The sequence below is a fragment of the Mustela erminea genome, chromosome 7 (genome assembly GCF_009829155.1).
Source record: "Mustela erminea isolate mMusErm1 chromosome 7, mMusErm1.Pri, whole genome shotgun sequence".
NCBI classification, from domain to species: Eukaryota; Metazoa; Chordata; class Mammalia; order Carnivora; family Mustelidae; genus Mustela; species Mustela erminea.
Genome location: NC_045620.1, coordinates 75,161,715 through 75,188,248, shown reverse-complemented (window position 1 = coordinate 75,188,248; position 26,534 = coordinate 75,161,715). Strand labels below are relative to the sequence as shown.

The window sequence follows — 26,534 nt, the reverse complement described above, 5'->3', positions numbered from 1 at the left end:
TGGAATCTGGAGAATATAGACCAATATTTTTAAATGCTTACTCACACTTCCCTAAAAACTATATATATATATATATGCATACACACATGTGTAACTTAATTTAACATGATAAGGAAAGTGTGATTTATAGTTAAAACCAAGGCTGTTAAATAGTGGAGGTTGTCCAGAATCGGGTGCACCCCATCGTAGCCTTTGTTGACTCACTCCAAAAGTATCTTGCAATCTCTGGTTTTGTGATTGTAATTGGTCGGGGGAGGAATCTTGCCTTGGGATCTGCGTTTGTCCAGGGAGTGGCATGGACATTCCTGATGCTCATGGGTATAAGGTCTCTGCATGCCCAGAGTACCCTTTATCTACTCAGAGCCTGACTGACATCTCTCTCCACTTCAGTATCTGTTCAGTCTGGAGTACATGACCTCGTTCTATAAATACCAGCCGTGTTTAAATAAAAGCTGCCTTGGAGCGGTGGCTACTGCAAATCCCCCAGATGCACAGGGCAGGCAGTCCCTTCATCGCTGGGAGGTTTGATCTGCCCTCCCTCTGGGAGAGGGAGCAGAGGCATGGGGGTAGGGCCTAGAGCTGCCTCCACTTACTCTTTCTTTCCACAAATGTATGAGGCCCTGGATGAGGGCTTTGGGCAATACAAAGATGAATAAAACTCAGTGCCAGCTTTCAAGGAGCTTACAGTGTGGTACAATAGAGGAGACTGCACAGATAATTATGCTTTGAGAAAGAAAGAAGAGCCATGGGGCACGAAGGGCAGGAGGGCAGAAGGGCACGAAGGGCAGTTAGGAATTGAGAGGCATGTGAGCTCTCTCCCAAGTGGGACACCCTGAGAGCGTTGCGGAGGACGTGCCCATCATCATAAAATGTTACTGCAACATTATTAACCATTCCCTGTGCTGCACTTTACATCCCCATGACTAATTTATTTTATAACTGTAAGGTTGTACCTCTTACTGCCCTATATTCTACCCATCCCACCACCCCCTGGCAAACACTAGTTTGTTCTCTGTATTTATGAGTTTGTTTTTGTTTTGTTTTCTAGGTTTCATATGTAAGTGTAATCATATGGTATTTGTATTTCTCCAACTTATTTCACTTAGTGTAATACCCTCTGGCTCCATCCCTATTGTCACAAATGACAAAAATCTCATTCATTTTCATGGCCAGGCAATATTCCGTTGTATATATGTACCACATTGTCTTTATCCATTTTCTCTTGATGGAGACTTAGGTAGCTTCCATATCTTGGCTATTGTAAATCATGCTGCAATAAATATAGGGGTGCATATATTCTTTCAAGTTGGTGTTTCCATTTTCTTTTGGTAAATACTCTGAAGTAGAACTGATGGAACATATGGTATTTCTATTCTTAATTTTTTGAGGAACCTCCATACTGTTTTCCATAATGGCTGTACCAATTTATATTCCCAACAACAGTGTATAAGGATTCCATTTTCTCCACATACTCACCTCCACTTGTTATTTCCTGTCTCTTTAACACTAGCCATTCTCATTGGTATGAGGTAATATCCTACTGTGGTTTTGATTTGCATTTCCCTAATGATTATTGATGTTGAGCATCTTTTTGATGTGTCTTTGGCCACCTGTATGTCTCCTTTGGAAAATGTATTTTCAGGTCCTCTACCCCCTCAATTTTTTGTTGTTCATTGCCATTTGCACAGAGTATCTTTATTCTGTATACGTCTCTAGGTCTTTTTTTTTTTTTTAGTAGGTTCCATGTCCAGTGTGGAGCCCAGTTCAGGGCTTGAACTGATGACCCTGCAATCAGGATCTGAGTTGAGATCAAGAGTTGGATGCTTAATCAATTGAACCACCCAAGCGGCCCTGTCTGTAGGTCTTTTTTTTCTTTTTTTCTTTTAAAGATTTTATTTATTTATTTGACAGAGAGATATCACAAGCAGATGGAGAGACAGGCAGAGAGAGAGAGAGAGAGAGGGAAGCAGGCTCCCTGCTGAGCAGAGAGCCCGATACGGGACTCGATCCCAGGACCCTGAGATCATGACCTGAGCCGAAGGCAGCGGCTTAACCCACTGAGCCACCCAGGCGCCCTGTCTGTAGGTCTTTAATGAGTTTCTTATAGGCAGCAGATAGATGGGTCTTGTTTTTTTTTTTTTTTTTATCCTTTCAGTCACCCTATGTCTTTGGATTGGAACATTTAGTCCATTTATATGTAAAGTAATTATCAATAGGTATGTACTGATTGCCATTTTGTTAATTTTCTGGTTGTTTTCGTGGGTCTTCTGTGCTCCTTTCTTCTCTTGCTCCCTTCCCTGGTGATTTGATGACTTTCTTTAATGCTATGCTTGGATTCATTTCTCTTTATTCTATCTGCATATATTATAGGTTTTTGCTTTTTGGTTACCATGAGGTTCACATATAACATCCTATTATACAGTAGTCTATTTTAAGCCAATGGTCATATGAGTTCAAAGGCATTCTGAAAGCACTACATTTTTATACCCCCATCACCACATTTTATGTATATGGTATCATATTATACATCATTTTATTTTGTGTATCCTTAACTAATTATTGTAGATACAGTGATTTTACTACTTTTGTTTGTTTCTTAACCTTCATATTAGCTTTATAAGTGATTGATCCATAGCCCTCACTATATGTTTGCTCTTACCAGGGGATTTTTTCCTTTTATAATTTTCTTACTTCCAGTTATGACCTTTCCTTTTCTGCTTAAAGAAGTCACTTTAGCATTTTTGATAAGGCTGGTTCTTTAACTTTTATTTGTCTGGGAAACTCTTTATCTCTTCAATTCTGAATGAGAAACTTGCTGAATTTTCTTGATTGTGGGTTTTACGCTTTCAGCACTTTGAATATATCATGCTACTCTCTTCTGGCCTGCAAAATTCCTGCTGAAAATCAGCTGATAGTTTTATGGGTATTTTTAGCATGTAATCAGTTAAATTTTTCTTGTTGCTTTTAAGATTCTCTCTTTAGCTTTAACTTTTGATATTTTAATTATGTGTCTTGGGTGTGGACCTCTTTGGGTTCACCTTGTGTGGGCCTCTGTGCTTTCAGGACCTAGATATCTGTTTCTTTCCCCAGGTTAGGGAAATTTTCAGCTATTATTTCTTCAAATAAGTTTTCTGCCTCCTTCTGTCTCTCTCTTCTCCTTCTGGGACTCCTACAATGTGAATGGTAGTACACTTGATGTTGTGCCAGGGGTCCCTTAACTTACCCTCATTTAAAAAAATTCTTTTCTTTTTGTGCTGTTTAGCTTGAATGATTTCTACTGTTGTCTTTCAGATCACTGACATGTCTTCTGCATCCTCTAATTTCAATTATTGTATTCTTCAGTTCTGATTGGTTCTTTTTAATATTTCTATGTCTTCGTTGAATATCTCACTGAATTCATCTACTCTTCTCTCAAGTTCAGTGAACATCTTTATGACCATTACTTTGAACTCTCTATTGGGTAGATTGCTTATCTTGGTTTCATTTAGCTTTTTTTTTTTTTCCTCTGGAGGTTTTGTCTTATTTTTTCATTTGGAATAGATTCTTCTGTTTCTTTATGTTTGTGTTTATTTCTATGAATCAGATGGATCAGTTAGGTTTCCTGGTCATGAAGGTAGTGGCCTTACATAGGAGCCTGGTGGGGCCCAGAAGCCCAATTCCGCACCCTTTCCAGCCAGAATGAAGCACTCAGGGAAGTGTCTCCTGTGTGGGTTGCATGAGTCCTCCTGTTGTGGTGGGCCCATGATTGCCACAGGCACATTGGTGGGTAGGGTTGGCCCTGGCCTGGATGGCTTAGAGGCCCAGTTGTGGCTGATGCAGGCATGATGGTGGGTGGGTTAGCTCCTGGTGTGGTCTGACTATGAGGCCAGGTCATTACTATTGCTCTTCCTCCCTGTGACGGTATCACTTTTGAGGGGGTGCTGGTCCTGGCTGAGGCTTCCTGTAGGGTGTGGCAAGATGGGAGCCTCCTTGGAGGGACACCTATGGGGTGTGCTTGTTGGGCAGGATGGCTCCACAGGGGAATGCCAGGACAGGGCAAGTGGTGCTACAAGGTGGATGGAGAATGTTAGAATTGGTGCCCACCAGTGTCTGGCTAGCTAGGCTGAAGGAGGGTAAGAAAAATGGTGCCCATCTGTGCTACCATTCCCCCTGAAAGTTCCTACACATCCCTGCCCCTCTGGTGCATGCTCTATAATTAATCAGTCTTCACATATGGGCCAGGGGCTTCTAAACCCCCACCTCTGTGCTGGATCTTGGAGCAAGTGAGATGAGTGAGGACCTCCACCCCTGGGATAGCCCTCTGGGTTGTGGGTAATCATACTAGGGGTGTTGAGTCTCTGACCCCCACCCCATTCTTCTCAGTGTAGCTTTGTCTTTTTATCTTCAGCTATGGAAATGCTGTTCTCCAGGTTTCTTCTCAAAGCAAGTTGTTCTTTATCAGATTATAGCCTTGGTGTGGACACAGGAGAAGGTAGCTTAGGATCTTCTTCCTCTGCCATCTTCCTGACAGCATTTCTCTGAGTGGAGCCTCTCTGCCATCCTGATTCTTGTGAATCCACCACAAAAGCATGGTTCTAATGCAAAGATGACTCTATCTGGTGCCCCACTGTCCCAACACCATCATCTGTGGGCTCATGGCCCCATCCTTGTTGCGGCCAGGAAGGTCTACCTGATGTACAAAGACCATCTCTGTCCCTGCTCTGACTTAACAGTGATATAGGTGCTGTCTACAAGGTGTTAGGGTGTTTCCTTTGGGGCTGCAGTGAGTCAGTTGCTGGCCGACCAGGGCCAAGTACACCAGCCATCTGCGGCTCAGCTTCCTGGTGGTGTGTGACCCTGACTTGAGTCTCATCAATTCCTCCCTCTAAGTGCAGGTGGAAAACATGTGCAGGGGAAGCCCTGCTAACCAAGTCCAGACTGTCTACTCCAGACATTCTTTTGGGTTGTACTGCATGATGTTCCTGGAGTTCTACATGCATGCACAGCTCTGTTGGAAATGGGCACAACATCTGTGGCCCATGGTGTAGTTCTTCCTGCTGGCCTTTGCACTCTATGTTGGCTACCCTCTTGGGTCTGACCACAAGCACCACTGGAGCGATGTGCTCATTGGCCTCCTGCAGGGGGCACTGGTGGCCAGCCTCACTGTTTCCTTTCAAGTCCTGGCCTCCAAAGGGCTGCCTAGAGGAGGAGCTGGAACCAAAGCCCAGGCTGTTATTGATGCTGACCCTGGATGAGGCTGACTGCAACTACCATGGGTACCAGTCTGTCCCTCCTGAGATTGGACCCGTCTGTGTGTCCAGCCAGGGCTCAGGCTGTACATCATCGTGTTCATGGCCCTGGCAGGGCCCTCCCCTGGGGGGGGGGGGCGTGAGGGCTCTGGACAAGCTCCAGGTGCTCCATGCTGGCTGCGGGAGGGGCTTCCGCTAAACTCACCTCCTGTGCCCTGGACCAGTGGCCTGGGACTGCACAGAGCTGCTGCAGTGTCTGGAAGGGGCATTTTGTCCTCTTAGCTCCCTCAGAACTCCCTTTTGTTGGATTGGATGGGGGGAATGGAGAGATCTAAATAGATACTATTTTTGTAAAGTGTAACCTATACGTCTTTGTTGACTTTTAGTAAAATGAGTGTTTGCTTGAAGATGATGTCAGCCTCTGTTCCCTGTGGCATTGTTCCTACAGTAGAGGGGGAGCTGCTTCCTTTGTGGGGGCCTTGGCTCAGTTTAGGGCTCAGAGTAGCTGGTTGCAATGTTGTCGTTTGGAGATATGGGGAGAGTGGTGACTCTTTTCCCTGGCCTCATTCTGTGTAACTCTTCATCTTGTTATTGATTCATATTTATCACATCCTTTAATAAACTGGTAAATGTTAAAAACACATACACACACACACACAAAAGTCCCCAAACAAACAAACAAACAAACAAACAAAAAACCGGTACTAAATTGTTTTGGATTCAACGAAGGCTAGTTACACTTCTTTTTTTTTTTTAACTACATCAGTTATTATAGTGATAATAAGTACTATTTTCACAGAAGCTTAATAATATTATACCTCTCAACTGAGAAGCTACTATGATAAATCTCACTAATGTTATTAATAATAGATTCTTTTGTGGTTTTGAATACATCCTAACATTGATTTTCAAAAAAATATTTTTTTCTGATTGAATAAAGAATATTTTCATAAGAGATGCCAAGGAGTATAGAAATATATAGAAAAATAAATTATAATTTCATCTCTGAAAATAGCTCTTATTTAAAAAAGAAAGTTTATTTATTTATTTACTTGAGAGAGAGAGAATGTGAGTAAGGGGGAGGGGCAGAGGGAAAGACTCTCAAGCAGACTCTTTCCTGAGATCATGACCTGAGCTGAAATTAAGAGTGGTGGCTTAATTAGCTGTGCTCCCCAGGTGCCCCCCAAATAGCCCCTATTAATAGCTTAGGCTATCTTTCTTCAGTTTTTTTTTTCTTTTTTTTTTTTTTTAAGACTGTATTTGTTTATTTGAGAGACAGAGAGAGAGCACAGGAGCAGGGGGAAGGGGCAAAGGGAGAAGCAGACTCTCCACAGAGCAGGGAGCCCAATACAGGACTCAATCCCAGGACCCTGATCACAACCTGAGCAGAAGGCAGTTGGTTAACCAACTGGGCCATGAGGTACCCACTCAGATTTTTTTTCTGTGTGTATACCAACATGTATACCAACATGTTTACTGAAATATGATCCTACTATATATACTGTTTCAAGTATGTCCAAAACTTGTTTCTGTTCTTTCAATACCTGAAGATACATTTAAGTATCAATACCTAAAGATCCACTAAAGATTCATTATATGAATCTAACATTATTTGTCTACACCTACTTCCCAGTTGACAAATATACGTTACATATTATTATTATTTTTTTACAGTTAGTATCTTTAAAGTTCCTTCAGTGTCATCTTCATGGAAAACGCCACTTAAAAAATACTGAGAGTGCCATGAGACATGAAAATAGAAAAAAAAATTTAAAACAAGTGAGTAAGTGTTTAAGCAATGATAGAGCTTGGTGCATCCTGGGAATTTCTGGCCAAAGCTCCATAGACAACTTGGCCCAGCTGATGCAATTATAATGTAATCATATGTCAATGATGCAAGTGTCTAAAATTGCAAATAATGTCTTTGTTTTAAGGAGTTCATGGCATAACCACTTTAGAGACTGTTCATATTACAGCTCTGAAGGGTTTCAGGTTTCAGGTTTAGAGAGGTTCCTAGAGGCTTTGTTGGGATCTAATGAACCAGCAAGGAGACAATCCCCTGGGCTTCTGCTTCCTTTTCACTGTCTTTATTTTGACCAGTCAGTAGCCCCAGCCATAAAATCTTTACCATCTCAAACCTGAAAGAGGAGTTGTATTGCAAATGGCTAAATGTATCAAGATTTGATAGAGATGAGCTGCCAGACAGAACCAGTATTAAGATTTACGTGATCTGCAATATGTCCTGAAGCTCCACCAGTTTGATTAAAAAGGGAGCTGGAGGCCTTTGGGGAATGACACTTCTAAGAGCTCCCTGTGCTCAACCAGGGAAGACCAGACAAAAGTGGTAATGCAAAGTAAGAACTTGACTCCATTGTTAGGCCACTCCCAGCTGGGCTTGTGCTAGTTTACCCCTTTCCAAAGAGTATAAAAAGCAGGAAGTATGCTGGTGCTTGGTGACTCCATGAATGCTATTAGCTTTGTTGAATTTGGACTCCTTTATAGGAAATGTTCTAATGTGTGTGAGTGTTGCATCATTTAGAGCTGCACATTAGTGGGACGAATGCTGCAGATGGGACTTTAGAATAACTTTTTAAAAATAAATCATTGTGTCATTAGATATGAATAAAATGTAAGGATGCATGACATCCCAGATGACCCACAGTGTGAGGAGGCAACAGTGACAAGGCAAGAAATTAGTAATAAGAATATTAATAGTCAATTTTACTTAACCCTCCACATCAGGCTCTATTCTAGGCATTTACATGAATTTCCTCATTTAAATCTCACCGGGATCTTACAAATTTAGGTAAGGTTATTATTCTCCTTTTATAATTGAAGAAGCTGAAGTGTGGAGAGGTTGATAGACTGGCCCAGTGTCACATACCTAATAAGGGTAGAACTGTGATTCAGACCCAGGCAGTCTACCTCTGGAGTCTGCACTGCTAGCCACTGCTATGTCCGAAAAATTTAAAACTTCAAAGTCAAGATCAGATCAACTGAGGTGCAGTGAGCTCCCCCAGAACCCTGACAGGGTCTTGCAATACCATCTCCCATGGAAAGGAGCCATGCTGATTGAGGTCTGGGGCAGCAATTGAACAAGAGAAACTCGAAGCATCTTGTCACATAGATAGTTGAGGAAGATATCAAAGTGTACTAGAGTTGTTTCAAACGAACCAAAGAGCCAACCCAATGAGGTTCCCACTGGCCAAAGATGGGACTATTTGCACATTAAGAGGATAATAAATGGCAATAAGTAGAAACATTAAATATGTTTAAGTCTATGAGTTCATAATGATGCTCAAAAAATTGGTCCCATCTAGAAGATGACTGGGAGGCAATTAATTATTGATTTGAAAACTGATATATAAATTCTATTATTTTTTCATAGCTTTTGATCTCACTTATATCCCTGGGTAACTGGATAATGCACGAGGTGAAGCTCCTCCTTATAGAAATATTCCAGCTCCTAAATGACAAAGCAGTGATGAAATTAGAGTAGCACCTTTCTGCAACTCCCTAAGAATTAATATGTCTAGACCTTGAACATCACTGATTGTTTCTAACATAAGAAAGAGATAGCCAAACAATATTTACCTTTTCACAGAGGAAGGAAGAACACACCAAGTCCCATGAAGAAGTCCTGCCAAAAAATCCGAATCTCATCAAGCTGCTCATTCCCACTCCCAATTTCAAAAAGTACTGAGAAGACAGAGGCACATGTTTCACTCTACCATGGGAATACAAACAGCAAAAAACCAGACTGGGTGAAACTCTACAGGACAAAGGACCTGATTTCTTCAATAAATAATTTACAAGAAAAAAAGAGGAAAAGAAAAACCTATAGATTAATGAAAGAGACTCAAAGGGCATATCAACCAATGGCAGTGTGTGGGCATTATTTAGATCTTAATTTTTTTTCAGACTATAAAGAATTAATAACTTGATCAATGACTGAATATCTGATAATGTTAAAGAACTATTGTTAATATTTTGAAGTATAATTATATATATGTATATGTACATATATATGTTTATATATTAGATTTTTTTTTTTTTAGGTCTTCTCTTTTACTGATGACATATTATGCTCCCTCTGGGATTTACTTCTAGATAAGATGCAGTGAAGTTGGGGGTAGAGGTGAAGCAATAGGCTGTGAGTTGATAATTATTGAAGTAGGTAATGAATACTTATAAGTTTATTAATGTTCTTCCTACCATTGTATATGTTTGAAAATTTTAAATAAAATGTTGTTTTTAAATGCAACAACTAATTTTGGGGCTACACAATGTACACACTATTTCTGGTCAAAGAATACCTGAGTGATTTAGTCCTAAATATTTTCCATATTAAAACAAAATGAACTTTACGCTCATGACTTGAATGTGTGCCTTTCCTGGGCTATGCAATGGAATAAAGAGATTAATTCGAGCAGCTGTTGTTAAATTAAAACGTGAGATCCTTGAGCTAGAAATAGGAAGATAAAAACCAGATGGTACTGTGTCACGAAATATCGTCAGCAACAATTTAAAATAGTTTGGTAGCTATTGTTTGAAGAGATTCATTTACCATTTAAATGTTAGAATTTTAAGTCCAAATTGATGAATTACCTTTAAATCTTCACCACAATGTCACCAACATTTGTTAGGGTTCTACTCTGTGCTAGATGATGGGAATCCAGAAATATTTCTGCCTCTCATGGTGGGGAAAAGAAGGAAAACGGACACCAGTAACCCTAATCAGAAACGGGCGTAGATATGACAGAGCATGCAAGGAGATACTGTAGCTCAGTGCTGGGGTTAGTTCTACCTGGAGTGGTGAGAGTTGGAGAGGTTGAGATTGTGTTGGGCAGAGAAAGGGATTGGGTGAAGGGTTCTCTCCTAGGGGAAAATACGGGAGGCAGAAGAGATTAGTAGGAGCGGTGAGTGCTACAAGCCCTCCACCTGCCCTCCTTGGCTCTGTGGACCAACCCACCAACCCCCTTGGGAATCTTACTTTTCATGTGCTAACCTGTATGCTAGTGACTCAGAAATTCCTGTCTTCATCCTCGGCCCCTACTGGGAGCTCCAGTACTGCATGTCCAAATGCCTTTGCTTTGTTACAGATTTCACTGCAAATTCAACATGTCCCCAAACCCTATGCATTATTTCCCCCTGAAACCTAGCCTCTTTCTCCTGTAGTCAGTATCTATGCAGGCATCCAAGATACAGACCTTGGAGACCTAGGTGCCCACATGTCCCTCACCTCCGCATCTGACAGCCCACCTTCTATAGGTCCCCAGCAGCCACCACCTTCTCTGTTCTCCATGGCTGTTGCCTTGGGGACAGAGCCAAGCCTTGCCCTATCTCAGACAATAGCAGTGGTCTTCCATCTCCAATTTCTTCCTGCTCCAATCAGTTTTCTATTCTGCTGTCAGTTTATCAGTGTTCCCAAGTTTTCCTCAGACGCACATAGAGTGCTCATGAAAATGCAGATTTCCAGGCTTCCCTTGGATATTCTGATTCTGTGAGTCTAGGTTAGGGCCCTGAACTAGCATGATCCTCAGGGAATTTTGAAAAATGCTGTTGGAACACACATCCCTGCTACAAATCCTTGTAAGACTGCCCTATAGCACTGCTTTTTTAAAAATTTATTTTTTTTTTAAGTTTCATGCTCGATGTGGGGCTTGAACTCATGTTCCTTAGATCAAGAGTTGCATGCTCTATTGACTGAAGCAACCAGCCACACCCATAGAGCAGTGTTTTAAAGCACTTATATAAAGGTGATTTCCAGTATGAAATACAGTTTACATTGCAAAGCAGGACAGACACATATTTACATATGCAGAAACAAATGAAATGTCCACAAACCAACTTTTTCTCCTCTGTTCTATTTCACTTTAAAGTAATGATAGGCGCGTCTGGGTGGCTCAGTGGATTAAAGCTTCTGCCTTCGGCTCAGGTCATGATCTCAGGGTCCTGGATCGAGCCCCGAATTTGGGCTCTCTGCTCAGCAGGAAGCCTGCTTCCTCCTCTCTCTCTGCCTGCCTCTCTGCCTACTTGTGATCTCTCTCTCTCTTTCTCAAATATATAAAAACTTAAAAAAATAATAAAAAATAAAGTAATGATAGTCAGGGACTCACTAAATTATTTTCAGACCCACAGCCCTGTGGGTTTTGTCACATTCTAGCTCATATTCACATTCTGCACATACTTCCATAATAAATTGCTTCATGGCCATGACTTATTCTATGAGTGAGGTACCCGCCATCTAGACCTTGTCTCCACCTCTTGTTCACTTGGTGAACTTTTTGTTTCTTCATGTCTTTGGTCTGATATCATGTCTCTTGGGTAAACCCTCCCCTCCCCCTCCACCAAGCCCCAGAGCCACCACGAAGGGCTTTGGCCCAGATGCTCCCTGTGCAGTTTGCACATGGCCCAGTTAGTTTGGAGCATCTGCTTCTGTGCCCTGAAACTGCCTGTTCACCATGCTGGTCACTCAAATTCACCACACTCCTTGACTGTAAGGAGAACTTTGTGAGCCGTTTCTAGAAAGGGACTCGAAAAATGCAGATGGCCATAGAGCGGAAGCATGATAAACCACGGCCCAGTGGCCTGCGTGAGGGAATGAGCTGGGGCCTGATTCAAGGAGCAATAGTGTGGAGCTTGGATAGGAGACAGAGAGGGAAAGTCGCTGCACATCAGGTTGAGGAAAAAGGCCTACTTGTCATGCTCGAAGACTCAGATTTTATCTTCCAACTAAAAACGGAGTTTTTTTGTTTTTTTTTTTCCCCTAAGTGGGGTTATTTGACTAGAGTAAGGATAGGAATGATAAGAGTTTTATTTTAGGAAGACAGCTCTGAGAGTGTGGTACTTAATGCTGAGAACGAAGTGGGTATCAACCTTTGGGTTGATACCAATGACTTGGGTTGGGGAGAGACCCTGGTATCGTTGGGAGAGGCCTGGTGACTGGCAGGGTGTTAGGCACGAGAGAGCAAAGAATCAAAAAATAACTTGGAGCCCAGCCAAAGAGTCCAGGTCTGCATCAGTAGTGATAAGTCATGCTAATAGTATGTCCCTCTGACACGGTATGCTAAAAATGGCCCTTGAACTCTCTGGTCTTTTTTCCAGTAACCCATAGCTGCAGTCTCATGGTGTGAAAAACATCAAGACAATTCCCAGTTGAGAGACATTCTACAAAATACCCGACTAGTAGTCCTCAAAACTGCCACGGTCATCAAAAACAAGGAATTACAGCCATGAGGAGCCTGAGAAGACATAACTAAGTTCAATGTGGTATCCTGGGTGGGATTGTAGAACAGAAACACAAAAAGACGTTAGAAATCTGAGTGAAGTGCTGACTTCAGTTAATGTACCAACATTGGTCTGTTAATTGTAGGAGATGTATCCCACTGTCTAATAAAATGGACCAGGAAGCTGTGATTAGCATCGTGAGGTCATATGGATGTCTCATGTTACCTGAATGACGGTGACGGGGGAAATGCAGAGGCAGCCTTGTATGGAATAGAAGGTCATTCTGACGCCATCATTATTTCATTGGTAATCAAAGTCTGAAGCTTCTTATTTGAATGTCCTTGCTATGTATCTCTTACTTCCAGTTCTGGATACCAATACTCACTGGTATCTATTGGTATCAATACTGGATACCAATACTCACTGGTATCTATACTCATTGGTCTATTCATTTCCTGCCTGCCCCAACTCAAAGATAACTGTCAGGTCTTAAACTAACACCGTGGTCCCTGTGCCTGGAGTGTTACTCCACTAGGTTATCTCTTAGTTGGGTCTTCTCAATCATTCAGCTCAAGTGTTCCCTCCCTAGAAAGGCTTCCCAGACTACTGGATCTAAAGTAGCCCCTCCCCTCACTCCACATTGCATGCCCTGTGGTGTTTTCTTCATGCCTCTCATCATGGTCTAAAAGTTGCATGTTTGTGGGGCACCTGGGTGGCTCAGTGGGTTAAAGCCTCTGCCTTCAGCTCAGGTCGTGATCCCAGGATCCTGGTATCAAACCCTGCGTCAGGCTCTCTGCTCTGCGGGGAGCCTGCTTCCCTCTCTCCCTCTGCCTGCCTCTCTGCCTACTTGTGATCTCTGTCTGTCAAATAAATAAAAATAAAATCTTAAAAAAATTTTTTTTAATTTATATGTTTGTTTACTTGCCCATTGTCTGTGACTAACCTTCCCATCAGAATCCAAGTCTGTCATGAAGGCAGAACTCATCTGCTTTATCCGTGCTTTATTCCACAGACCGGAAACGGTATCTAGGCAGGCTCAGGACATCTCTGTTGGGTGAATTCAGGGAAAACACTGTCTTTGTTAGCTCAGGTTGCTATAACAAAATACCATAAACTGGATGGTTTAAACAGCAGACATTTATTTCTCACCATTCTGAAGGCTGGGAGGTCTGAGATCAAGGTGCTGTTGACATGGTTCATAATGAAAGCGTTCTTCCTGACTTGCAGATGACTTTCATCTTGCTGTGTCCTTACGTGGCAGAGAGAGAGAGAGAGAGATTATAACTCCATCCATTGTGGCTCCTTTTCCTCGGCTACCCAGGTGTGTCAGGGTAGGATTGTGGTGATCTCAGGAGAATGGACTCTTACGGTTTTTCCATGTCCCTCTCATATTCCTGAAAAAAAAAATATGAAAAGCAAGAATTTTTTCCCATTATAATTGCTTCCCCAGGGACGCCTGGGTGGCTCAGTTGGTTAAGCAGCTGCCTTCGGCTCAGGTCATGATCCCAGCATCCTGGGATCAAGTCCCACATCGGGCTCCTTGCTCAGCAGGGAGCCTGCTTCTCCCTCTGCCTCTGCCTGCCATTCTGTCTGCCTGTGCTCGCTCTCTCCCTCTCTCTCTCTCTGATAAATAAATAAAATCTTTAAGAAAAAAAAAATAATTGCTTCCCCATTTCTTTTTCTCCTTAGATGAAGCAAACCATAAAGACCACAGACACATATCTAAATGAAACTGATTTTTTCCTTGGCAGATTTTACAGAAGAGTTAGTTGAAGGGCCCCCTCAGACTGTCTTTCTCTGTCTGGCATCTGGGGAGGGAAGAATTGGCCCCATTTACCCTTTTATCCTGTTCCTCTTACCAGTGTTTCTTTCCCTCCTTCCCTTCTTTGTCTTTGACTCTCTCCTGATCTGCCTGGTCTGGTGGGAGGAGGGCTGTTGGTGTCCTGCCTCCTCCAGATCCCAGGGAGACACAGGACATGACTGGGGGGCTTGTTCCTGAAGAAATGGCCCCTCTATGCTATGTTGGGGGGTCACTCGGGGGTTTTGAGAGAGCCAGGACCTCCCTCAAATACACTAAGAATCTTTCTGGCATGACAGGAGAATGACACTCTCTTGGGGTGTAGGGAGGTTGTTCCTTAATTCATTCAACATTTATTTGTGTGTGGTTATAAGTACATACACATGTAGAAGTACACATTCACATGTAAATAAAACAACAGACATGGACACATATTTTGACCATTTTGAGTTTAATGACGTTTCAGTTGTATTTCTGAGCACTTCAACTACAGAATCTATTGAACTAAGTATACTTTTTTAAAGATCTTATTTATTGATTTGAGAGAGCGTGTGAGCAGGGGCATGGGTGGTGGGGGCAGAGGGAGAGGGAGAGAATCCCAAGCAGACCCAGGACCCTGAGATGACCCCCTGAGCCCAAGTCAGACACCTAACTGACTGAGCCAGCCAGGCACCCTGAACTAAGTATTTGCAGGTATTTACTAAAAACAAATACAAATTCTGTTTATTTAAAAAAGAGAAATGTGCAACATTCCTTTACTATAAGAGCTGTTACAGCAACTTGCAGGCTCGTGAAATGCATCTCAGACTGTCAGAGCCTGGTTTCAGTCAACCAGAGAAAGGCAAGGCCCTCATCCTCTGCTGTTTAGACATGCGCATGTGTGCGCGCACACACAAACACACACACATACACATGCACACTTATTTAGGTCAGTTATCGGACCCAGTGAGCAACACTGAATTGATAACTGAAAAAGTAAATTTTGTGCTCACTACTTGTGGCTCGTGACTAAAGGTCACACAGAAAGGTTTTTGCCTTTGGGGAAAGGTATGAAGAGAAAAGAAAAGCAAGAGTGGAACATTTCAGAGAGATTTCGAGAAGGGACAGAAGTGGATCCTTGGAAAAAGTGAAACTTCCATCTTGTGTGACTACGCGGGATCTCTGCAGGCTCTACTGTGGTCTCTGCCTTCCCCAGGGGAGCCTGCCGGCCCCTACAGGTGTGGGCGGTCCTGTTTAACTGACTTAGGTGGAACTGTCGAGCGCCCAAACTCAGGTGCCTGAGGCTTGAACTCGATGCTGCAGTTCGGGGTGGCCTTTGGGAGAGAGAAGGAGCAGGAAACCAGTGCCCTTCAGCTGCGTCCATTCCACAGGTTCTGTGGAGCACTGTTCTGTGCCACAGACTGTACTAGGAGCGGCAGGTAGGAGTCTCTCTCTTCACGGAGCTCCCATTCTAATGGAGAGAAAGATGAAAACTGTGAATCCAACCACAAATAAGAGTTATTAGGAGTAAAACAAAGTAAAGGCTAGAGAGTGGCTGGGGGGCAGAAGTTTGAGGAGTGTGGCAGCTTGGCAGAAATTTAGGGGGAAAGCACTCTAGGTAGAAGAGTAACAAGTACCAAGGCTCTGAAACATGAATGGGTATCGTGTGTGTGTGTGTGTATAGAAAGGGGCCAGTGTTCATGATGCCCCTGAATGCAGGGAATGTAGAAGAAAATGAGGTCAGGGAGGTAAGCAGGGCCAGGTCACTTGGGGCCCCAGAGACCATGGAGGTGGTGGGGAGGGGAATTTGAATCACGGTGGGAGGCTGTGAATGATCGTAAAGGGTAAGTGATCAGCCGGTTCTGACTCGGACACGCACACATTGTCTGTCCGCTATGCTGTGTAGAAGAAAGGGCACTGGGACCAGAGTGAGACAGGGTGACGAGTAAGGAGGTTCTTGTACTAGTTCCGTTGAGGAATGGTGGCTGATACTTAGGTGGGAGCAGGGAAACAGTAAGCAGCACTGGGAAGACAGTGGGGACAAGCGTCTTGGAAACTGTCTCGAACGTCATGAAAATACTTCCAAGTTTATATAAGGAAAATGTGGGACAGAGGCCACTGGGTGCCGCAGGTGGGCAGTAAATGTCAGTCTATCGTTTTCTTGGGATCAGTCATGGGTGGGGGCTTGCTGGCTCGGCGGGTCCTTATTTCTTGGGGGTGCTTTGCCCGCAGGGTCTTTTGTCAGAGTTAAGAGACAAGCTGGAAAGAACTTATTCATTAGAAAATTTCAGGTCAGAAGGGAGGTAGTAGAAGTCCTCTTTCAAAATGTCCAGACTTGGGCTAAGTCTTGGAGGTGGGGCTGGTGGGGCCGGCTGCTGTGGGGGATGGGAGAAAGAGAATTCCAAGATGCTTTGTGGTCCGGGGCTTGAGCAGGTGCGTGGGTGCAGGGCTGGCCACTGAGAGGAGGAAGATGAAGGGAAGAGCGAGTTTGGAGATGGAATCAGGTTTGGTTTGGTTTTAATTTTGAGTTATCCTTTAGACATCTAAGAGGAGAAATTGAGGCAATTGATTCCAAGGTCAGGGCTGGAGAAGGCTTCTTGGGAATCATTAGCTGCAACCTCCTTGCCCCTTAGAATGGGCTCAAAGCCCGTCCCCACATTTCACAGAACTCAAAAGGCCTCATGATGATTTGAGGGAACCAACTTGGTAGACAGGAAGGAAGAGGGGGTTCATTCCTTATCTCTTCTGGCTCCGGTTTCTGTTTCTTTTGAATCAGTACAGTTTATGGACTGTCTCTTCTTCCCCGGCAACACCCTTCCCTCACAGAAGGAATTCCGCTGCTTCTTTGATTTTCATATTCAGTCAAGCTGTGGAGGGTGTAGGAAGCTACATTAAAGATTTGCTGGAGATAAAGATGAGTGTGCATGTTTGGGGAGAGCATGGGGTAATACTATAATAACATGAACAATATTTTTTTAATAACACAAGTACTATTAAATGGAGTACTAGTCTTCCCTGCTTTCAAAATGTCTTGGTTTGCTGTATGTGAGGCATATTTCAGAATATTTCTTTCTTTTTTTTTTTTTTAAGATTTTATTTATTTATTTGAGAGAGAAAGAGAGTGCACGAGCATGGGGAGAGAGGCAGAAGACTCCCCGCTGAGCAGGGAGTCCAATGCGGGACTTGATTCTAGGAACCCAGAACCATGAACTGAGCTGAAGGCAGACACTTAACCAACTGAGCAGCCTGGGTGCCCCTTTTCTTTCTTTCCTCCCCCCGCCCCCAGGATACTTCTATCAGCCAATTACATCTCACATCCCCAACTCACGGACTTTTCAAGGTAGAGGAACTAACCACCCTCCACCCATGCCCCACTCTCCCCATCACCCAAGGCAGCAGCTCCAGATCCATTTTTGTATATTCAAATCAGACTATACTGAGAAAAAAACTGGGAGAACTCAGAAAAAAAAGACTTTCATTAAGCAAATCTCTCTTTGCAAAACATTAGCGATTTACAAAAAGTAACCCTTTGTTGGAGGGGGAATGTCTCTGTTGTTTCAACACTGAATTTCATTTATTTATTTACTTTTTAAGATTTTATTTATTTATTTGACAAAGAGAAAGCGAGAGAGGGAACACAAGCGGGGGTGGGGTGGGTGGGAGAGGGAGTAGCAGGCTTCCCACTAAGTGGGAGCCCCGCAAGGGGCTCGATCGCAGAACCCTGGGATCAAGACCTGAGCCAAAGGTAGATGCTTAATGACTGAGCCACCCAGGTGCCCCACAACACTGAATTTTAAACACATGTAGATGCGGAGACATATACGATTGATACGTCCACTAATGAAGCTATGTGACTGGTTTTATCAACATGGGATGTGACCAGAAAGAACTGGAAAAGCAGAAAAGTCACACTCCAGGTTCTGTGACTTCAGTCACAGGGGCCCTCCTCTCTCTCCAGAGTGTGGGTCTTCACAGTGCTGTCCTGAAAGGGGTGGGTATTGCCATAGCGTACTTCTCCATTACTGGGTTTTAGTATTCATATGGATACTTAATGATAGATAAAGTGCAAAGTGCTCAGGTTTTCTAAACCCTTTTGTTTTCTTTGTAGTATCCTGAGATAAAAGAACCCTAAAGATCACCTTGTTCTTGTGCTACCGTCTGGTGGCAGGATGGGACGCCAGATGAGGTTTTATAGCTTCCCGTTAGAACGGTGTTGCCTAGTGAGGATCCTTCGCTGATGGTTGGACCTGTTGTTGTCTATCTCTACCTTTTCAGCGGTCTCCTTTTTCTTGTTCCTCCCTCTGTCTCTGTCTCTGTTCCTCTGCTTTCAGGAGATTTTCTTCTTTCTCACTTTCACCAAATCTAGTAGTCATTTTTTTTTTAAGATTTTATCTTATTTATTTAACAGAGACACAGCGCGAGAGGGAACACAAGCAGGGGGAGTGGGGAGAGGGAGAAGCAGGCTTCCTGCCAAGCAGAGAGCCCAATGTGGGGCTCAGTCCCAGGACCCTGGGATCATGACCTGAGCCAAAGGCAGATGCTCAATGACTGAGTCACCCAGCCTCCCACCCTCCACCAAGTAGTCATTTTTAACCTACTTTGCCTCTCAGGCATTTTGAGGAAAGGTATGGACCCTCACCTAAGAAAAATGTCAATACAGGAACATACCTTGTCAGAGCCACTAAAATTGATCCATGGACCCCATGTCGAGGACCCTGCCATGAAGGACTACACAGTGGTTGCAGGGAGTGAGGGGGGTGGTTAGAAGTTCTGGATTATGGTCATGAACTAGAGCTTATTTGATGGAGCCAAGAGGCTGTTGTGGGAAGATCCAATCTGGCTTCCCTGTGGGGCCCTGGCAAGTGTACGTCCTGCTTCCTACGTCATCTGTAAACATGGCAAGTCTTCCTATTTCCTTGTCTGTAAAATGAAGTGTTTGCATTCGATGGGTTCTAAGGTACCTTCTAACTTCGAGTCCTTGTTTGTCCTTCCTGCTCAACCCCGTATCATGGACTACTGATTATTAGCTCCAGGGAGTGCCCTGCTCTGATCGTGTTCCGTATCTAGTTCTCCTGAGAGAACATGGGAGAAAATAATATATAAACAAAAGGTTTTGATAGGACAAGTCAAAAACTATTTACAGAATATTGTCAAATCACTAACAGCTCATCCAAAAGAATGCACGTGTGGTTTGCGTTTTTAAATAGACAGACTTCATGCCGGCCAAGCGGGGAAAATCATCATTCCCACTTTCCCTTCCTTCCCTTTGTCCTGGAATACTCACTGAATATTCTGGGGGCTGCGCCTAGAGTCCCACCTCCAGCGGGCGCCTCCTGGCTGGGAGACAGAAGCTTCAAACATGAAGGGCGCTTGAGAGAGCCACTTCTGTGAAAACCTCTAACATTCTAGAACCATGGCTCTGTAGGAGGAGAGAAGGGGAATGAAGTTGTCTTCCTCCTTGCAAATGCAGGCGTGTATATTTATAAATTATTTGGAAAAGTTCAGAGAGTGAAGAATTTTACACTCCCAGCTGCTTGACGAACACATTAAAAATCCCAACAATACAAATTATTGGCAAGAATCCAGAGCGAAGGATACTCTTGGAGTCTGCTTGTAGCAGTAGGAGGTGGTATAACCAATTTGGAAAGCAATTTTGGCCATATCTAGGATAATTGAAACTCTGTACATACTAGCATGCAGCATTGCCTTCTATAGAAATCCTCACACATGGGTGCAGAGATATAGGAACAACAGTCTTTGCATCATTGTTTTTAATTCTAAAAAAATGGACACAACCTAAATGGGCATCAGCCAGATTCAGATTTGAAGAGTGGGGGTGTTATACAGCATAAAAGGACTAAGTTGGAGTCTATGTACAAATAGAAATAAATCTCAAAAACAAATCGTAGACTAGTTTCAGCATGATACACTTAAATGACGTTTAAAAAAATGCAAACCTATGTATATATGGTTTTGGAGAGCTCCATATGTCCTAAAAACATATCCATAATGCTGAAAAGATAACAGTTGCTAACGGTGTGTGGAAATGCTGGAAATCTCATCAGTGGTGTGTACATCACTACAATCACTGGGGTAGATCTTTGGCACTTTTCAGTAAAATTGAATTTCTGCAGATATGTGACCCAGAGATTCTGCTTCGAGGTGTTTACCAACCAAAATACACATGGAGATGGACTGAGACCCAGGTATAAGCACATTCATAGCAACCCTGTTTGCAGTATCCCCGAGATGGAAACAACCCAGAATGTTACCTGGGTGAGTGGATACACAAATGGTATCCCTTTTGATACAATCAGATGCTGCACACCAGGGACACAGCTGAACAAAGGAGTGGATTAATCTCCCAGATCTGTTGTAGAACAGAGGAGGCTGGATGCAAAAAGGCACATACAATAGAATTCCATTTATGGAAAGTGGAAAACCAGGCACAATTGGTGGCTGGCAATAGACTTCTGGATGGCCGTAACCTTTATGTGGAAGGTGTTGGCTGGGAAGATGTCTCCAAGAGGCTTCTGAGATGCTAGTCAGGTTACATATCTTGCTCTTGGTAGCGGTGACATGGCGGTATTCATTTTGTGAAAGTGTATTGTGTTGCAAATGTCTAATCTGAGGAGAGCATCCTGTACTTCGGTCAAAGTTAAAAAAAATAAACCAACCCAGCACTTACTTGTGGACAGTGATTCATTCCAGAACTTGTTACACAGCTTTATTCTCTGGGGCAATAAGCCAGGCACCATCATCTTTATGTGTTTTCAATGTAGATTAATTGGGAAATTGAATTAAATTAAAATAGCTGCTATCCTTGAGGACCTGTGGCACTTCTGTCCATGATACATGTTTGATACGAGGGGCTTGATTTCAGAAGACCTGACTTTTCTTGGATCTGTTGTCTTTTAACTCTATAATCTTGGACATGTCATGAAAATTCTCTGGCTTTGGAGCACCTCAGCCAGTTAAGCATCTGACTTGGTTTTGGTTCAGGTCATGATCTCAGGGTTGTGAGATGGAGCCCCGCATTGAGCTCTATGCTCAATGGTGAGTCCATTTGAGATTCTCCTTCTGTCTCCCTCTACCCTCCCCCTGCTCACTTTCACTCTCAAATAAATAAATAAAATCTTTAAAGGAAATAAAAGGAATTTTCTGGCCTTTATTTTGGCCATATGAGAACTACAAGAATGGATTGTTGTGAAGATCGCACAAGATGCACCCATGAACTTATTTTGTAAACCTTAAGGAGCCACAAATTCAATTAATTATGATCCAACAAATGTATAGCAAGATGATAATATTCTTGTCTCAATGTCTATTGCTAGGGGCCTGGGCCTTTACTAACATGCATCAAAGGATGGAATGAGTTAGGACAAGCTCTGATACAAATTCCCTTTTTTCTGTGTAAGTTGGAGAAGGATTCCGTGACACATAGCTTTCTGTGTCAACTTGGTTGATGCTGGTGCCTAGCTGTCCCGTCCACTCTGTTTAGATGTTGCCGGGATGCATTTTTTTTTTTTTAGATGCGATTAACGTTTAAATCAGTAGACTTTGAGTAAAGCAGATTACCCTTCCTGTGAGTGGACATGATCTAATCAGTCAAAAGCCTTAAGAGGAAATAATAAGATCCCATCTAAGAAAGAAATTCTGCCTGTAGACTGCCTTTGGCTCAAGACAGCAGCGTCCACTCTTCTCTGGGTCTTCAGCCTGCCCCTATCCCTGCAGATTTCAGACTCGCCAGCCCCCTCAACTGCATGAGCCATCTCCTGACTGTCAGTCTGTATCTCTCTCTGTAGTTCCTACTGATTCTATCTCTGTGAAGAACCCAAATCCTAGCTTAGGTAAAGGGAAGAGGAGAGGAAGAGGAGGAAATTTTGTATGGCTGTTAGAAAAGAGAAGATCCAGTTCCCTTTAAAAAAACAAAAAAAAAAAAACAAAAAAAAACGAATCCTGCAGGCTTGGGGGAGCTGCTTTATAGGTTATGCTTATTTAAAAAAACCACAACTGGTATTTTTCCTTCCTCCGTGTGTGTGCGTGTGTGCACGCACGCGCATCTGTTTTAAACATACTTTAGATCATTCTGCACATAGAGATTTCACATCCTGCTTTTGTTATTATGTTCACATGCAAGCATTTTTCTGTGTTGTGACACACTGTCAGGGACATCGCCTTTAATAGCTATATATCCAACCTATTGATACTAATTTATTTACTTGTCTCTTTGTTTATCTTTGGTGGTTATTGATATGTTAATTGTTGTTACTGTTGCTTTAAACTTATAATGCTAAAGTGTAGTGGGTAAAGCACAAAATTTGGAACCCTTTAGACCTGGGTTTGAATTTCAGAAATGCTACTTAGCTATATGACTTAGGGAAGTTACTCGACCACATTAGTGTGAGACGTGGGTGGGGTGGTACTACCTTACTTTACAGGTTATAATGATTGAGGAAAACATAAAAATGCCAAGTAGAGTAACTGGCACATGGTAGGGATTCAGTAAATGATAAAAACACATTTCCTGTCAACTGCGAAGTCCCCAAGGGCAAGCCATGATTTTATTATTTTCAACATCTAACCCGGTTTATGATATGTAGAGCTCAGTACAGTATGTATTGGCTGAACCATTGACTGCTTTACTGAGTTTTGCCAGTAAGTGCAATTACTGGGTCAAAGGACAGAGACAGGCAAGGCTCTTGCAACATGTTACAGATTGATCTCCTAAAAGGATTGTATCAATTTAAGTGGTCATTATGCCAACAGGAGTGCATTTATGCATGAAAGCGGACCTCATCTGCCATAAAGCATGACCGTTGTCGTAACTGGGGGTTTGGCTTTGAGTCCTGCTGGCAGCAAAGCAGTTCTGTCCCATGGTGAGGGGAACAGACACGTGGCCAGGAGTGGGTGAAATGGAGCTAGTCACCAAGACTGGGCTTGCTAAGGCAGCCCGCCAGGGGACTGACTATTTTAGGACCTTATTTGGAGGTGCGGTGGTTTGGTTTTTGGTAGATGATCCTAATGTGGCTCTTCCTGAGTCCTTGACTTTGGGGGAATAAATGTATCTCTAGTAACATATAAATCGTGATATAACTTCTGAGAGTGTAGAAAACAGTTACAGAGGGGATTATTATACTACTGTTTTTATGGAAAGCCAGTGGAGACCAAGGTACCAGGCAAGTAACACATCTTGGTTCTTGTATTAACAATATATGCATCTCCGTCGGCCTGAACACTAAACCAGGAAATGGTAGCGCCAACGAGAAATAATCTTCATAGTTTCAGAGATTACAGATACAATCATAATAGATATAAATTTGCGTACATTTATGCTTAGGGATCATGCCAAAGAATGATACTCAGTCTTTTACCAAGTAAACTACTCATCTACTATAGAATAAAACAGCTGTCGTATTTAAAATCAGCACGAGGAAAAGGCAGAATTTAAGTGTGTTGAGGTCTCCTTTCCCCCATACTTGATAAACTGAATTAGCAATCTTGATTAGCACAAAGGCAAGGGGGTGTTTTCTTCACTGGGATGAAACAACTAAACTCTCTGGGTTCATAATTAGTACAATAATCAGAAATGTTAACATTCAAAATGTTGTTTGTATGCTTACACAGGGCTGTGTTGCCTATATGCCATTTCAAGTAGACAGAGAACGAGTTTGGGGTTCATTTTCTCGTGTGTAGTAGCTGAGAAAAAGATAAAGCCAGGGCCCCTTTTGAGAGATCCGAATATAGAAGAAGAAGTATAATGTCACTCCCTTCCAAAATAAATTGTTTTCCTTTCTAAGACCAAAAGATCGCATCGAAAGATCAGAAAATCTGTCAGCATGGCCAAGGTTCCCACAAACTGTTTTGATCCCCAGGCTCCTTACTCATCTGGGTTACCTGACAGACTCAGTAGATAGATTTGAAAGAACAAAGGTTGCTTATCTCTCCTCTGGGGCAAGGCAGGCTAGTCCTGCAGGACACCAAGCCCTGTCTGTCCTCCCAAGAGCTGGAAGAAAACATACTGCTCGTTCCTTCATGATAAGTCAACCACCCAGACACAATCTATTTTCTTGCCAGCATTGGTGTTAACTTCCTGCTTCCATACAGGACAAAATTGGTTTGGGTTTCCCCATCATCTTCATAAGCACTGAGATTTGCAGCCTTGACCACCTTTTTGGCTCTTTTCTTCTTTTTTGCCTGATAGATCAATCAGCTGCCAAATGTCGATTCTCTCCACAGAGTTTTTGTGCCCAGAACCTTCTCTGCGTTCCCCACACCCACCTCCACAACGCTACTGAACACAGACTCCCTCACCTCTTGCTGGGACCATCCTGATCTGTGACATCTTACCAGGTCTACTGGCTGCAGTTGATCTTTTTTACTTTATTTTCCATTTTATCCCCATGCTCAGGTGGAAATCAGTCTCTCTTTCCCAGTACCTGCCCTGGACGGTTCCACTTCTATCATCATTCTAATCTCTCAATCTAAAATTCCCTCCCTCTCTTCCCATTATTCAAATTTTACCTCTCTTTCAGTAGCCTTAAATTTCACTCTCTCCCTGAATCTTTCTCACTGGAAGTAATTTCCCCCTCCTTTAAATTTCCACAACACCTTGCATGTATTGCCTTTTAAAGTACTCACCCGCTTCCCTCTATTTACAAATAGTGTCCCTACTGGATGGTAAATCTTTGGAAAGTAGAGTTCTTTTTTTTTTTTTTTTTTTTTAAATGCCCCCTTTGTATGCCCATAACTCTCAAAGTGGTATCTTGCATGTATTTTTTAGGAAGTTTCCAATATTTGTTAAAGGAAGAGACGAAGGCAGGAAGACAGGCTAAAATCTTCTACAAAGCACACACATACTTAGTAATGGAAAATTGATTATTTTTTTGGTTACTGCTTCCTCACCTCTGTAACATGGAAGAACTGGAATATCATTTCTAAAACGACTTTATTCCACTTGAGAAATCAAGGGCAAATATATGTCTACATTGCTGTTTCCTTATTTGGTGCTGTTCATCTACAGGCTGGCTGGAGGGTCACTAACTGCCGCCAACAATCTGCAAAGCAGGTGAGTTCTGGAAGCATATCATGTATGAGAGTGTGAGCGCCTGAGAGGTAGGACTTGAAACTGAGGCGAAGGATAGATTGTCCTCGCTGGTTGCCAACTAATGTCATCAATCGAGTAAGCACGTGAATTGCTTTGGGGACATGCTGTGCCTTTGGCCTAACCTGTGCTGTGACTGGGTGGGGGGGGGTGCCCTCAGGGGTGTGGTAATGTGGCTGGTGCATGACATCTCACGTCAGACACTGAGGCTCAGGTCCTGACGCTGTCACTTACCAGTGAGTGAACCAGACACGTTTATCAGTCTCTGCTTGTAAGTGAAGAAAATTGTTCTTTGCTTCTCATGTTCTTTTTGGTTCTCAGCACTTGTGAGTCAGGCTGGTAGATGATAATTTTCGGTGTATTGAAACAGCCAGTGACCCTCTGAAGCCATTGATGTGAGCGTTCTGAGACAAATGGGAATTCTGGAGATTGTATTTCCAAGTGGCACCTAAGAGAGTCCCTGGTATTTTTGTATATTGCCATAGTGATGGAGCTTCATACGAATGTCACATGTTAGCATTCTGTTGTCCTTCTGAGAGTTCTTCCCTGAAGAGACTGGAGCAGTCTTCAGCCGTTCCCTTCAGTGCACAACTTGCTGCCAAAGCCTCCTTTTTCCTTCTGCTCTCAGCCTATGGACAACACAAGAAAACTGAGTTACTGCTATAGTTTCTTATAATAGTCACAACCAAATGTTATGCTGTTGCATATTTACATTTTCTATAAAGCTATTTGTAGACACTACTGTAAATAGTTTCATATGACAACATGCACATCGGAATATGGAGTTAATGCTCTTGGCTCTTAGATATTTATGGAAAGAAATACATAATGAGACCTAAAGGTTTTCCCTGGCTGGAAAGAAAAAGCTCATGTGGCAATAAACTCCATTTAAAAAATGGTTTCTCTGGAAAAGATGGCATTAGAATGGTCTTGTTTTGGTTGTATGGTACATACAGTAAAACTTTGGTTTATAATTAATTTTAAAACATGTAAAATCCAGCCTAGCTTCTTGATAGAATTGCCTCATAAAATTTCAGAAATAAATAATTATATGGGGGATAGAAATTAGAAGAGGCAATTAAAGAAGATGACAGACTGAGGAAGCCTAGCAACTGGCCAAGCTTGTTTGGGGTGGGGGTTAGGTAGAGTTACAGAAAGAACACTTGAATAATTTTTCTTTTAATTATTTGAAATA

The 26,534-nt window shown here is 42.7% G+C and overlaps 1 long non-coding RNA gene and 1 pseudogene across 1 annotated transcript; one reads left to right on the top strand and one right to left on the bottom strand.

Moving 5' to 3' along the window:
• The first annotated feature begins 4,585 nt into the window (after positions 1 to 4,585).
• LOC116596369 lies at positions 4,586 to 5,427 on the top strand (annotated as a pseudogene).
• Positions 5,428 to 13,406: 7,979 nt separating this feature from the next.
• On the bottom strand, positions 13,407 to 25,964 carry LOC116595585. The gene is made up of 3 exons (XR_004287751.1): positions 25,574 to 25,964; positions 13,608 to 13,707; positions 13,407 to 13,505 (listed from the first exon to the last, which is right to left on the bottom strand). It is a non-coding gene; the product is annotated as an uncharacterized LOC116595585 (long non-coding RNA).
• Between the last annotated feature and the right edge of the window lie 570 nt (positions 25,965 to 26,534).